A 13,217-nucleotide genomic window follows, 5' to 3' on the forward strand; every position below is an offset into this window, starting at 1 on the left:
AGGTGGCAAAAGGCAGATTAACAGATAGGGGAACGTGGGCAGAAGAGCAGGAAGTTGGAAGCAAATGAAAGATTTGCGTCAAGAAAGAAAACAGAGAAGAGTTGTGAAGAAGGCTCTACGTGCCGAAAACAAAATCTGAAATAGTTCAGAACTAATTATAATATTTTTCCATTCAACAATTATGCCCTTTTTAAAAATTAAAAACAACCTGCATAGACATGCAGTGGCTGTGAGATACCGCCAATTCCTGAGAAATGTTCTGCGATTCATGCCAAAAACACGAGCATGTTAAAGTGTGGCAGGTCAAGCTGTCCTAATTTTTTTTTTTTTTTTTTAAAGTTAAACAACTCCAAACACATAGTACACTTTCAAAGAAAGACATGATTTTCCTTACTACAGCAAATTTGCCCCAGTTTACTAGGAAAAACATCTATGTTTTTAGTGCTCAAGGTTTATGGTTTACCTTACTGTTGGTGTTGCCAGTAAGTCCTTGGACATTCTCACAAAACATCAAGTGCTTAAAATGCAAATAAACTCCTTGTGGGAATTTTTATTTTCTTTTTTCAAACTGCATAAATAGGCTAGGTGCTCAACTCCCATTCCCCAAAGCCAGATTATGACACTTGAAAAGCATACTGTGTAACAAAACGCCTTTGAGAAAAGCCCTAGCTTTCAGAACATACCATCAGAGTGCTTTCTACTCCCTGTTACTCTGTCCCATGTTGTGTATATGCTATGCCCATCAGCTGAAGCTCTTCTCTATAGTTGCAACATCCATTTCGAAAATAGTCACAGTGTCAGGGGTGAAAGTCAAGGGAAGCTTTATTAGAGGCAATAAGAGCTTTAATACAGATTTAATGGCTGTAATGTCCCTGCTATTAAAAATCCAAAAACTATCAACTCATTTGACAACTTGAAATCTGATATTAATAAGATGAAAAGGGATACTCACACCCTCCACACACCCCCCAATTCTGAACACAATTTTAAGTAAGACTGAAGTGGTTCTTGCATAGTAAAGACTGAACTAGACATGCACTGTAGGAGGACTGTACCCAAAAGGTTGAATTGTTCTACAAGCTCAACATATGGGTACCAGTCAGGAAAAAAACAAACCCAAAAACCAAAAAACAAACAACCCCCCCCCCCACGCAAAACCATACAGTCATTATTATATCAACATTTCAGTTACTAGCATTTTAATGAAATCATCCTCAGAAACAATGTAAGGCACTTGAAAATTAACTCAGTAGCTGTCCAGTTTTAATGATGGTACATTAGGCAATTTTATCTCACTTTCATTATGGAGCAAGATATCAAAGGACTATGCATTTTCTGCAGGATAAAAACATGCAGGTGAGCAGTTACTACAGAGAAACTACTGCAGAGTAAATCCACACCCTAGACTGCCTTGCTGCAACTTGTTCGTGTAGCCATACCCTCCACTTTAGTTTAAGTTTTTCAACTAAATTAAATTAAAACTACCTAAATACTGAAGAAGGGTTCCAAGTTGTGTGCACCAAGAAAAACAGCTGTACGGTTTCAAACGTTACTGCCTCTAGCAGTCCACACTGTCTCTCCGCTGGAGATAATCGCCCAGACAGCAGACAGTTGCAGTGAACAGGTTGCTCTGCCGCAGCCCTCCAGCCCACTTTAGCACCTTAGCAGGAATAAATATACCTTTGTCAAGGGCAAAGGTTAGCACCGGGACCATGGGCTGGGACAGCCACAGTGGAGAAGCGCACTCACATCGCTGACTGCGTGGTACCCAGCATCGCCTCCAGCGCAGTGCAGGGCTGGGTGGTCTCAGACAGCACCACCTCGCACTGACACAGCTGAATTGAGCACAACTCAGTTTTCAGATCACTCAGAATAGCCACAAAGAAGTTTAACACAATTTAGTCAATCTATTTCAACAGTTAATGCAGAATTTTCCAAGTGTTCCCATGTACACCACCCCAGAGAGAGAAACAGAGTAGCATCTAGTATTTCTCCAATGAAGCAAAAAGAAAAGTCATAAGTGAGCAGAACTGTGGGGATCAGCACTTCAGTAAACTACAGGTTATAAAGGGATATATATCCCTATAGACAGGTATAAAATAAGCATCAAAACTTCCACACTGTAGGAGGAGAAATAGCTTGAAAATGAGATAAACTAGAAAACAGTTCGATTTGTTAAAGGTTTTTTCAAACTTAACATACCACTTTCAATATACACTCAAATATTTTTACATTGCATAGAAAAGATGACTTTTAGATCCCCTTAAAGGTTCACTGCTACTGCAACCCCTTCCCATGCCACTACAGAAGATGGCACCGAGGAAGAACAGGAGCTCCCCACCAGAGCAAGGAGACACGCACAGAAAAATAAGCTTCCAAGTAAATCCTGCATCCTACCAAACAGTGGCAGTCAGCCAGCCACAGCATATGTATTTGCTGACAGTAAAATTAGTAAGAAGCTACTGCAAAGTTATTATACTACCCAGATAACCAGAACTTCAAGCACACACATTACCCAAAACCTAAATGGGTCTGCAGTTCTCTTGGTTTTAACTATCAAGAATTCAAATTAAAATTTACTTGATAAGCAGTTTCAGGGCTGAAACTGGAATTCACATCCTGAATTTCAAGAAGCAAAAAGAACTTTAACATCCCATTTAAGAGACTTAATTTCAGCTGAGCTGGCAAACAGTTAATCATACTTACAGTTCAACAGCCACAAAAATAATTTTCATAGCGTTAGAAGTCAGTATCAGCTCATTAAAATGTAACCTACTGGAGTTTGCACTTAATTCATAATTCTATCAATCATCATCCACAACTGTTACATCAAAAGTAACGATATGAAAGGCAAATCAAAGTAAAAATGTACAAGCATGTTTCATGGATTAAAGAAAAATGTAGAACAGAAGACACATTTGTGAAAAACCCATTCTTTGGCAACAGTTACAGCATAAGACAAAATGGTTTGAGTAGATGAAACCCCCCATTCCAAGGGGAATTTCAGGAATGCAAAATACTGTCTTTCAGAATTATTTTCTCAGACATGAGTTATATTTGAGAACCCCAGCTACATAGAACATTATCATGCTAAGTTTTGGGATTCAGGCTCCATATTTAAGCTAGCAGAATAAGCAAGAGTACACTCTTTGTACCACCTTACTTCGTTTTTATTACTATTCTGATTTTTTTGTTTGGTTGGTTTTTTTTGTTTTAGGTGAAACTCTTCAACAAAAAAACCCCAGAAGTGGTTAAATAGAAATAAAGTAAACTAATACAAAACCAACCAAAATTTAAATTCAGAGTTTATTATACCAGTAGGAACCAAAGCATCACAGAGGGGGGCTAGCCTGGGGTGGGAGGGAGGGGTTGTTTGAGAACACAAAACCATAATCCCTGATATAATAACCATCTTTCAGATGCCGTCAGCTTACTTAAATAGAGTAAAAGAATTTCCCCACTGTTCTTTATTACTTTACAAAGTAGCACAGCAAGGTTACTAAACTGCTGGGGAAGTGCTTCTACAAGCCACCGAAGGGAAACCAGAAGGTAATAGCGAGTTGTGCTCTAACACCGAGGTGCTGAACAAAGCGGAACAGGGGTCTGTCAAAATACCTGTCATATATTCACATGGGCTTCTAGCTTCCAGAGGGCAGGAAAACAGAGAAGAGAAAGAACAGTTAAAACCCCTGTTAGTACAGAGGTTTGGTATGCAGAGAACTGAATGCGTTTAAGACTGACTACTTACACTATGACAAGCCTTTCTCATCTGGAAATCTTCACTGTTTCACTGTTAATAGATGAAACAATATTATAAATACTTTTACCAGTGGTGCAGATGTGCTGAAGGTTTGTTCCTGTATTTATTAAAATGTCTTGAAATTTTAATTTCAAGCTGTTTTATGTGAAATTCAGAAAAAAAACAAGTATAAGACTACCATAACCTTCCCTAAAGATGAATTTGAAGACCTAGCGCCCAGTTTGAGAGGACCACTTCACATAGTTGGTCACTTCACAGACTGTATAAAGGATTTCCTTCGTTTTCTTTAATTGACATAACTGTGGTACTTGGTCTTACAGCTACAGTAAGACCAATGATTTCTGAAACATTAGCCAGAAAGTGGAAAGGATGGAGGCTGGAGAAGACAAGAGGCCCCAAGACAAACCATCAGCGAAAACCAGCTGATCAGTCGTTTTCTCCAGCAGAGCCCCTTTCTTTAACAAGGTTCACACATAACAAAACAGTAGGAATAAACTAACGTCCCTTGCTAGTCACTGCAGCTTCCTGCATCACTGATCAAAGGTGCTTAATTTAAATGCAAAACAATCTACAACATTATTGCCATGTCTTAGTAGAGCAGTAATAACTAAACTATCCTTTCAAATGAAGAGAAATGCACAAGATAAAGTGCAAGATGGCAAGCAACATGAAGAAAAAATGCAGCGTTTTCAGTTTCTCGATTATATGTTGTTACATTAGTTGTCTTCATTGATTTTAACATACTTCTTTTAAGCTTTATTAATTTCTATTCATGTAATACGAACATGTCAATAATATGGTGTCAACCTTTGTAGCCTTATTCAGAACAGGCAATGAGTCCAAAAAGAAATAATCTGATAGACACACTTGTAGCCAATCCCATTATCCCAAGGGTACTTTCTCCAACAGAAAAAAAAGTGGTATGTCTTTTACGAAAGAAAAACTTTTAAAAGCTTCTTCTAAACTTTGCATTTTTCACATAGAATGCAAAACCCGGTTTGCTCACTCCAAATGGTTAGCTGCACCACTAAGCTAAATACATCATGTATTTACTAGAAATCTTCATACAGCAGATGGTATCTGAATTAGGGCTATTAGAAAAGATGACATTTTCCTTCTGTTTTTTCTGTATCAGGAAAAGACCAAAGAAATTCTAGAATTACTTTAATACTTTGGCTTCCTCTCACCCTTTTTCCACCTCAGGAAAAGAGATATGAAGCTCATAGAGGCCGTATGTCATCTGTTGACTTTAGCAGCAAAAACGCAGCCAAAAGAACATTAAATCAGTCCCTTTGTTTCTTCTGACTCATCTGAATTTATATCCAGTCGGGGGTTTATGGGCATAAGCTTGTTTCAGAACCTGAGGTAAAACATTTTTCTTCAACTGTAATTATTTTTATTAGTAAAAATTAATGTACAAACATCTTCTTAATACTCTTGCCACAAACCAAAAGGTATGCATTAGTCAGTCTCAGAAAAATTGCTGTTTCCATGTACTCAATAGAGGTAATACTCTGTGCACATCTTCATACACCTTTCTAAATTACATGAAGATTAGTTTTTACAACCAAAGGAAAAAAGCAAAGTTCTGCGTAATGAGAAATGCACTATTTTTTATTAGGTGCCCCTCAATATATGCTTAATATTTAAACAGAAAAAGGAGTAAAGCATATGCTGATAAAATTCAATTTGCTAGTCAGCATGTAAAATTACTGCTTATCTATCTAGAAGCATGTATCCATATAAATACACATATAAGCACCCACATACTGTTGTTCCTCAGCAGTAAATAAAAAAAGTGTATCCTCTCTCTAACCACATACAAAAGAGGAAAAATGTGTTAACCTTTCAGCTAATAAATTCAAATCACTTTCTAAAGTTATCAGGGAGTCTAATCTCTCGAAATACATAGGTTTAGCTTGCATTTCCTTTCTTTTGGGAAATCTGCAAGCTGAGTATGATCATTCATAAGGTTCTTTGACACTGTATAAAGTCCCCTTCACCCCAAAGAGATCACGCAGATGGAATAATAAAAGATTAAGAGGCCCGAACCCATACACGGCTAGGGAAGAAAGTGAGTTGGGAGTGCGTGTCCGTACACATTCGTGCACCCATCTCACGCACGCGCGTGCACACACACACACGATGACACAGAATGGTGGGGATTACAATTACAGTGTTTTTAAAAAGTTTAAAGAAACCGGCAGACAGGTTGACTCGTTATTTATTTATAGGAGGCGTGTGCGCGCCCAAATGGGTGAACAGGGCCAAGAAGCTTCTCAAGCCAGTGCAAAATTACTGGCAGAAGGCAGGACCCAACAGTTCTGCATTCCTGTGCAGCAGCTGCTTGTCAAGAGAGGGATGCAGGAACCTACGTCTAAATTTACTTTTGATATCAGCACATAAAAATCCTTTTTTAGAATTGCTGGTGAAAGGGGAGTTTCCTGCACTTGTGATTTTACATTTTATCTTTCAAACCCACAGTTCGCTTGCCTAGCAAAATGCAAGCGGGACATTTAAAAAACACTTCAGTTCTGCTGCTTTTTAGGTAACTTTTCTATTTGTTTATTGGCCTGGAAAATCTTCTTGGGAGGGTACAGGGAGGAAGAGAAGGGAGTAGTTAAATACTATAAGCACTGAGAGACTTTTCTCATTTCTAAAAGGCTTTGACATGAAAGCAGAAGTAAAAGATCAGTATCCACTTAAGAAAATTTTAAGAAATTTTCTGGTGCCTTCATACAACATGCAATTTATTTTAATTCTTAGTCTTTGTTAATACTTCCAGCTCATTAGAAGAAGAGTATCAAACAACAAAAAAAATAGTTAACTACATAAACCACACATATTATACTGCTTTTAGTCAAAGACTGCATAACACATAAAGCAGTACACTACAAATTAGACCATAAATAGCTAACAGATTGGGAAACAGAGGCAAAGACAGGTTAAGTGAGTCGTGGATTGTGGCAGCAAAGTTCCAGAGCAGAGTCCAGGTACAGGTCCATGGTAAGAGACTGCAGGTTTACATGCTGGCTAGAGGAGGATTACTATGAGAAAATGACTGCTTTAATTAATTCCTAAACTCAAAGTCAACCAGTCAACTAGAAATCTGAAATCTGTTGGAGCTTTATTGAAGTTAATATAACTGAATTTCTGAAAATTTACTAAAATGTTGGTATTCTATACAAACATCATGACAGATCATTTAAAATACTCATTCTGAATAAATGAATAATAACTAGATTTTTTTTTAAATAACAAATTATCAGAGCGTGGAGGTTCTTTACTTCTGCTTTACTTCTGACAGGAGAAAACCCACAGTCTCCAGATGGCTACAGTTTCCAGACAACCCTGAGAAAGAACAACTACTGCATTGTCCACTACACACTGCTCCACAAGAGATGTGGAGCTGGAGCACCAGAGAAGACAGCTTGCCCTGAGTGCAACCATGGCCAGCTGGAGCCAGCACCGGTCAGCACACAGGCATCTCTTGGCTCTGCTAAAAATTTACCCTTAGAAAGATACTGGGTTTACTGTTACTGCGGTGGCTGGGTATTCAGGGGACCTGTTAAGAAGCATGAATCTGGGAGCTCACATGTCTGATCATCCTAAAGGCTGTCTATAGACATTCACTATATAAACAGACATGCAGAGTGAAAATTATATCAAACCTCAGCTGTCTGCTATGTCCTTCCACCAAAAATGCCCAGATTAGCACTCCATAAATTCTGCAGGTGGCAGAAGTGCATGGACACTCCATAATCCACTCCAGGAAGAAACACAAACTGATTAGCTTAAGCACACAATGAAAATAGCTTCTGCTAATACAGATGACATGGTGAAGCAAACTACAGAACGCATACATGATCTTCTGGTTTAAGAGGCAAGTGGATGGTAACAAAAAAGCTGGAGATGGGAAACCTGTGGCAAAGTCTTCACCACAGTTGGATTCCTCCTCCCTCCCACCCCTTCGTGAAATTAGAGAAGGCTGATTTGGAGAGAAAGGGTTACACTGAGAAAACCACACATGGATATGGAAGCATCACCAGCTGAGCCCACTCGGCAGCTGAAGCATCAAGGAAAGGCCAGCTCAAGTAAGATTTGGGCCTGACTGGAATGATGAAGTGGGACATCACAAAAATCCTGAGAAAAGACAGTCTTGGCTACCAGTAAGGAAAAGCGATGCACGGTGTTGCAGGGCATGTACACAGAGATGACTGAAAAACAAAACTGCAGAAAGACTTTTGTTGGCTCTTCTTGCTCTCTCCATTAGCTGTGTCTTCCAAAAAAAAAAAAAAAATCCATCTTTGCTTCAGTTTCCCACTGAGATTCCTTTTAGTTGTTTTCCTTCCCTATCTTCTACTTCTATCCAGTATGTCTTAGTAATATAAGACGCAAACTCAATTACTGTCTCCACTCTGTTACTGTATGTATCAGCTTCAAAACTCTAAAATGTTTGCTGTCTAAGTGACAAAAATAATCCTTAAGTACCCACTACAACCACTTTTCTTCACTGAATACCATCATAAGAGCTGTCCTGCAGTATGTAAGGACCCCACATCCAGAATTTGCTTCAGGATTTAGTCACTTGGTTGCAGAAGTCTGCCATGTTACCACCCATTCTCTTCCACAGCAGAAGTAGGAAAAGTACCCTTTCCTTGCAACCGCTGTTCACGTTTGCTTTAAATGCCAAAGAAGGTGTATTTATACTGACATCTTAGACTGTAAACTGGAGGACCTGAGAAACAGGCTCACTCTTCTTTCTGCCACTGGCAGAAATATTATTTCAAACAACTGTAACTAGATTCTTCAAAAAACACAACTCAAACCACCAAATCTTAGACTTCTTATGTGGAGAAATTGCAGGTGCTCATTTTATTCTTACTGGCCAAAAGCTAGGCACCAACAAATTTACAGGTACCAAAATGGTTAAGGAGGAGGAGGAGGATTACAGATCACATATTTAACACTGCCAGCAGAATAGGACAACGTCACTGAGAATAGAAGTCTACCCTTCCCTTATGTCCCATCCTTGTCCTCTTGGCTCCCACATGTACATCCATCTTGCCCATATATCCACCTTACATAAGCATTTGTGTAGTTGCGTGCTGAACCAGATAGGGAATGAACTTGCACACAGATCAACCTCTTCTTTGTGAGTCTAATTTTAACTCCTGTTAGCTTGCCAATCCCCAGCTTGGAGGAGGAGGAACACAGTGGAGCAGAGAGGAGTAGAGGCAGCATGACCTCCTTCTGCATCAACAGTAAGTTATACATTCAAACCTGTCCAGGGAACCACCTTGTCTAGCATCTACCCTCTGTCTCACTTACACTTTAGACACCTAAATCTTTTTCTAAACAGAATAATACAAAACAATTATTAGAGTGAAAATGATTTTTTTTTAAATCTCTGCAATTTAAGACTCGTGGACACCTTTTGTTCTATCAGAACATGTTAACTCTGCCCTCTATATGTAAATCAAAATTGTGAGTTCAAAGGTATGTCAAACATTGAGTAGTTTCACCTATATCACTGTTGTTCCATCTAAAAGACTTTTGCTGCAAGCTAATCTCTTTAATTTGTAAAACACATACACAGTCAATTTAAACATTCTAAAGCTGTAGAGGGGCAATACAAGAGAAACTGAGAAATTCTTAGTCAACAAGTATTTAAAATTATAATAAAAACACTTTAGGAACTTGGTACATTTTACAAAGTTAGTTTATATGACTATTGCAATGACCAAGTTACCAATTTCAGAATGCTGAAAGCAACCATTTAACACAATCCTAGGGGGAAGGGGGAATCTGCATTTCTCTTCTGCACTTCTCTAGTGAGTTTGATTTCCAACATTCATTTTTCAACCAGTAGTTTTAATAACATTAAGCACTATTCTAAAGAAATGCTCAAGGACATAAGTGGAATCTTAAATGAATTCCTCAATAGGGTTTCTGTGCACTTAAAACATCTCATAGATAATACCTCCCTCCAGCAAAATACATCCTATTACAAACAGAAATTGCTTTTATCAAGTTCTAAAGGAAACAGTTCAGCCTTTTCTAAAGCAGCAGTTCTGTTTGCTTTTGTTCTTAAGCAACTAACATCAACTACAGAAGGGTTATTAGCACAAGAAAAAGTGCCCAAATCCTTTCTGTTGCTAACATGAATGCACACTGGGAACAGTGTATAGAAGATCTCCATTTTTAGATGTCTCTGCAAAGTAAGGCCTTTGCTAAACATTCCTATAAAATCTAAATAATTTGCATTTGGGGGAAGAGGGGACAAAGATATCGTAATACCCTGAAATACTGTACTCCACATGCTGCATCTTCTAACTGGCTATCGACTCGAGGTACGGAGCATCATTTTAGATCTCCTTCAACTGGACAGCCCACAGTGTATACAGAGCACTTTAAAAAACCAAAAGCTTTGTACCAAAAGTTCTTTCTCTAATATCTGTCTGTATTAACCTCTTGTTCATGATGAAATGCCCCAGCAGCTAGCAGAGCCAGCAAAGCCTCCCTCCTCTCATGCATGGCTTTCAGGAAGGCTGCTGTGTTGAAAAGGCAAAGTTATCATTGCCCAACAACATGCAATCCAACAACAAAATCCCACTCCAAATGGCTTGACAGAACAAATGCATGGATTTTTGTAGACTTAGGTCAACTCCAGAGTGTATAAACTGACACAATGCTATTCAAAGAAATCGAAACTAATGCTCCTGTCCCATATTCTGTACTGGTTTGAATCTTGCCATAAAGGAAGTTACTGCTGAATATTTTTTAACTGACAGAAATTAACAGATTAGCCAAAAAACTATACCCAAAAAGTCACTTAGCACCTTTCAGCTACCTTCAGGATAAGAAAGCCAGAAACAAAATAACCCCAATATTACAAGAAATTAAAGATACACTACACTAAATTATTTGCATATTTCTAGAAGTATGAGCACAAGTGTATTTGGTGTTATAATTTGCCTCAGTTTGGGCACTTCCCTAAATTTGGACTTGTGTTGGGAGAGTTTAAGCTAACATAAGTCTTACATCAGAAGAGATTCAAGGTAAACATAAAAGTCATACTGATTTAGAAGCACAATTGAATTTAAACTTTTAAAAACACTTGCACTTTCATCTAAGAATTAAAAAGGTGCATTTTAACAATAAAGTAATCTGATCTAGTAGCAGATGACGCTAGAATGACCTGTTGAGCTTTCTGTCACCACCTCCAGCCTCACGCTTCTTCAGCGCCAGCTCACCCACACGTAAACTCCCAGTGAGATCCCTCAGGGAGCTAATCCTGCAGAAAAGGAGCTCTGTAGGAAAAGAGTGAACACTTTCTGTGGGTTTAACTCCCTGAATGAGCTCACCATGAATCAGGTGAGTGCCACCTGCCAGGCCATTAAAATGGGTGGCAATACCTAGTGGTAGTGAAGAGGGGAATGAGGTTGTCTCCTTGTGGTAGAAACTATCCATTAGCTCAGCCCAAGGACAGGACATGTATTGCAAGTCTGCAAGTTCACATTGTTCACCAGTTTTATTAATCTGTCATGCTTTTGCTGGCTACCGCTGATCTTAATAACAACTTAAGAGGAACAATTTTAAGGTATCTAAAAATAAGGATCCATTGAGAACCAGAGTTTTTAAAAAGTGCATTTGGTATTCTAGCTTCTTTAAAAACTCTTTGATTTAAAGACAGTACCAAATTAAAATTTAAACAATGTTTTTCAAATACCTCTAAGCAAGTACTCTCACAGGTATCTAACCTCCTATATTTCTGTTTTTTCACTGCAAGGTTTGTTAAAGAAGTTCTAAAGGTCATTTCCATGGCTTAGGAGAATTTGGCTAATATTATGATAAATATTCTTGGAATCTAATTTAAAAAAAAAGTAATGAAATAAGCATAAACATGACTTTTATGGATCTCACCATCTTTGGTCTACATCCAAATGCATGCTAAAAATAGTAAGAACAGAGTTATATTAAACCAGGAAAGTACAAGGTGTCTTGATGCAAAGTTTGGTTTACATAAAATAGAAAAGTATTTTTCCAGCGGATGTAAATTAAAACAGCTAAGAGAAAAACACCAGACAAACTGCTCCCCATCTTAAGATGACACTGAAGAGTTGGTATTTGCATATTATGAAAGAAACGGATCCCCATGAAATCGTGCCTGAGGTACCATTCTTGGAAGCAAAAAAATCACAGGTAAGAGCATATAAACAAAAATTAGAGATATATAAAATTTTTGGTTAACTTGAGAATTTAAATCAGTTACTAAATGATTACATTAATTCCTAATTTCAAGAGCAGACAGGACACATCCAGAATAGTACCAGTTTTTTTCTTGTTCAAGATACAAAATAACTATTTTAAATACCCGAATTCTTCAGAAATCCACAATAATTTTTAAAAAGGCAAAAGATTCTGAATACACTTTTAAATCACCAATGTACCAAAGCAATTTTTTAAATGGTTTCCTTTCTCTTACTGACGTATCCCAGAATCCATTAACTTAAATTTATTCACATACCAAGAATACATTAAGACTTCACAAATTTCTGTTCTTCTCCCTTCTCAATTATGCCAACATCAGTAAAGCACTATCATTCCAGAGCCATGAAAAATAGTTGTCTTTTTTGTAACAGCAACCGTCAGCTCCCAAAGTTCCAAGAGAAAAGACGGAGACATTGGGCACCAGCTTTGCTGCAACTTATCAACAACAGATATGACCTGTAAAGTAGCAGCACTAGTCATGCAAAACACCTGGTGCTGCAGGCTGGAAAAAACAACACCAGCAAGAAAATTCTCTAGAGTATTTGTTATTGTTATCTTAGATACCATCTTGTATTTCTGATCAAGATATCAAGTTCATGCATGGCATTTGAGTGTATATATATTTAATAGTTCCATGAACACATACACTTCCCTTAAACATAGCTGAATATAGACTTTTCAAGGTGTTCCTTCTCATGCTGTATCTAATTACATTTCAGCACTCTGCCAAAGCAACAGCTATCTCCTTAGGAAAGTAATAATTGTAGCATGAAAATCAGGGTTGTACTTGCTTCCTGCTTTTGCTCATGGCTACTATTCCAAAGGTGGAAAAAAAAAAAACAAAAAACAAAACCACAAATATACTAACATCTGGAATTTAACAGAAAAACTGACAATAAATACCAAGGAACAAGGTAAAAAAAAAGATCCATACCAAAACCTGAAACCCCACTTCTGGCTGCTGTCATTAGCTATTATGAGAAAAGTTAAATAAAACTTATTTCAGAAGATGTCTGTGACTTCTATTCCAGGCCTGCCTTAGTTCATTCATATCTTTTAAGAAAACATTTGCTCTACATCAAAAAATTAATCCAAGACCCTATTTGCTATTAAAGACTCGAGAACAATCTAGTCTCACAAAACTTAATTGGTGATGGTAAGTTTCTGGATACGCATCCTTATT

General features: G+C 37.8%; 1 protein-coding gene across 4 annotated transcripts in view; it reads right to left on the minus strand.

Moving 5' to 3' along the window:
* Positions 1-13,217, minus strand: part of CDK19 (cyclin dependent kinase 19) — a 128,903-nt gene that overhangs the window by 53,735 nt on the left and 61,951 nt on the right. The gene's annotated exons all lie outside the window — the stretch shown is intronic.

This window comes from Harpia harpyja, chromosome 3 (genome assembly GCF_026419915.1).
Source record: "Harpia harpyja isolate bHarHar1 chromosome 3, bHarHar1 primary haplotype, whole genome shotgun sequence".
In the NCBI taxonomy this organism is placed as follows: domain Eukaryota; kingdom Metazoa; phylum Chordata; class Aves; order Accipitriformes; family Accipitridae; genus Harpia; species Harpia harpyja.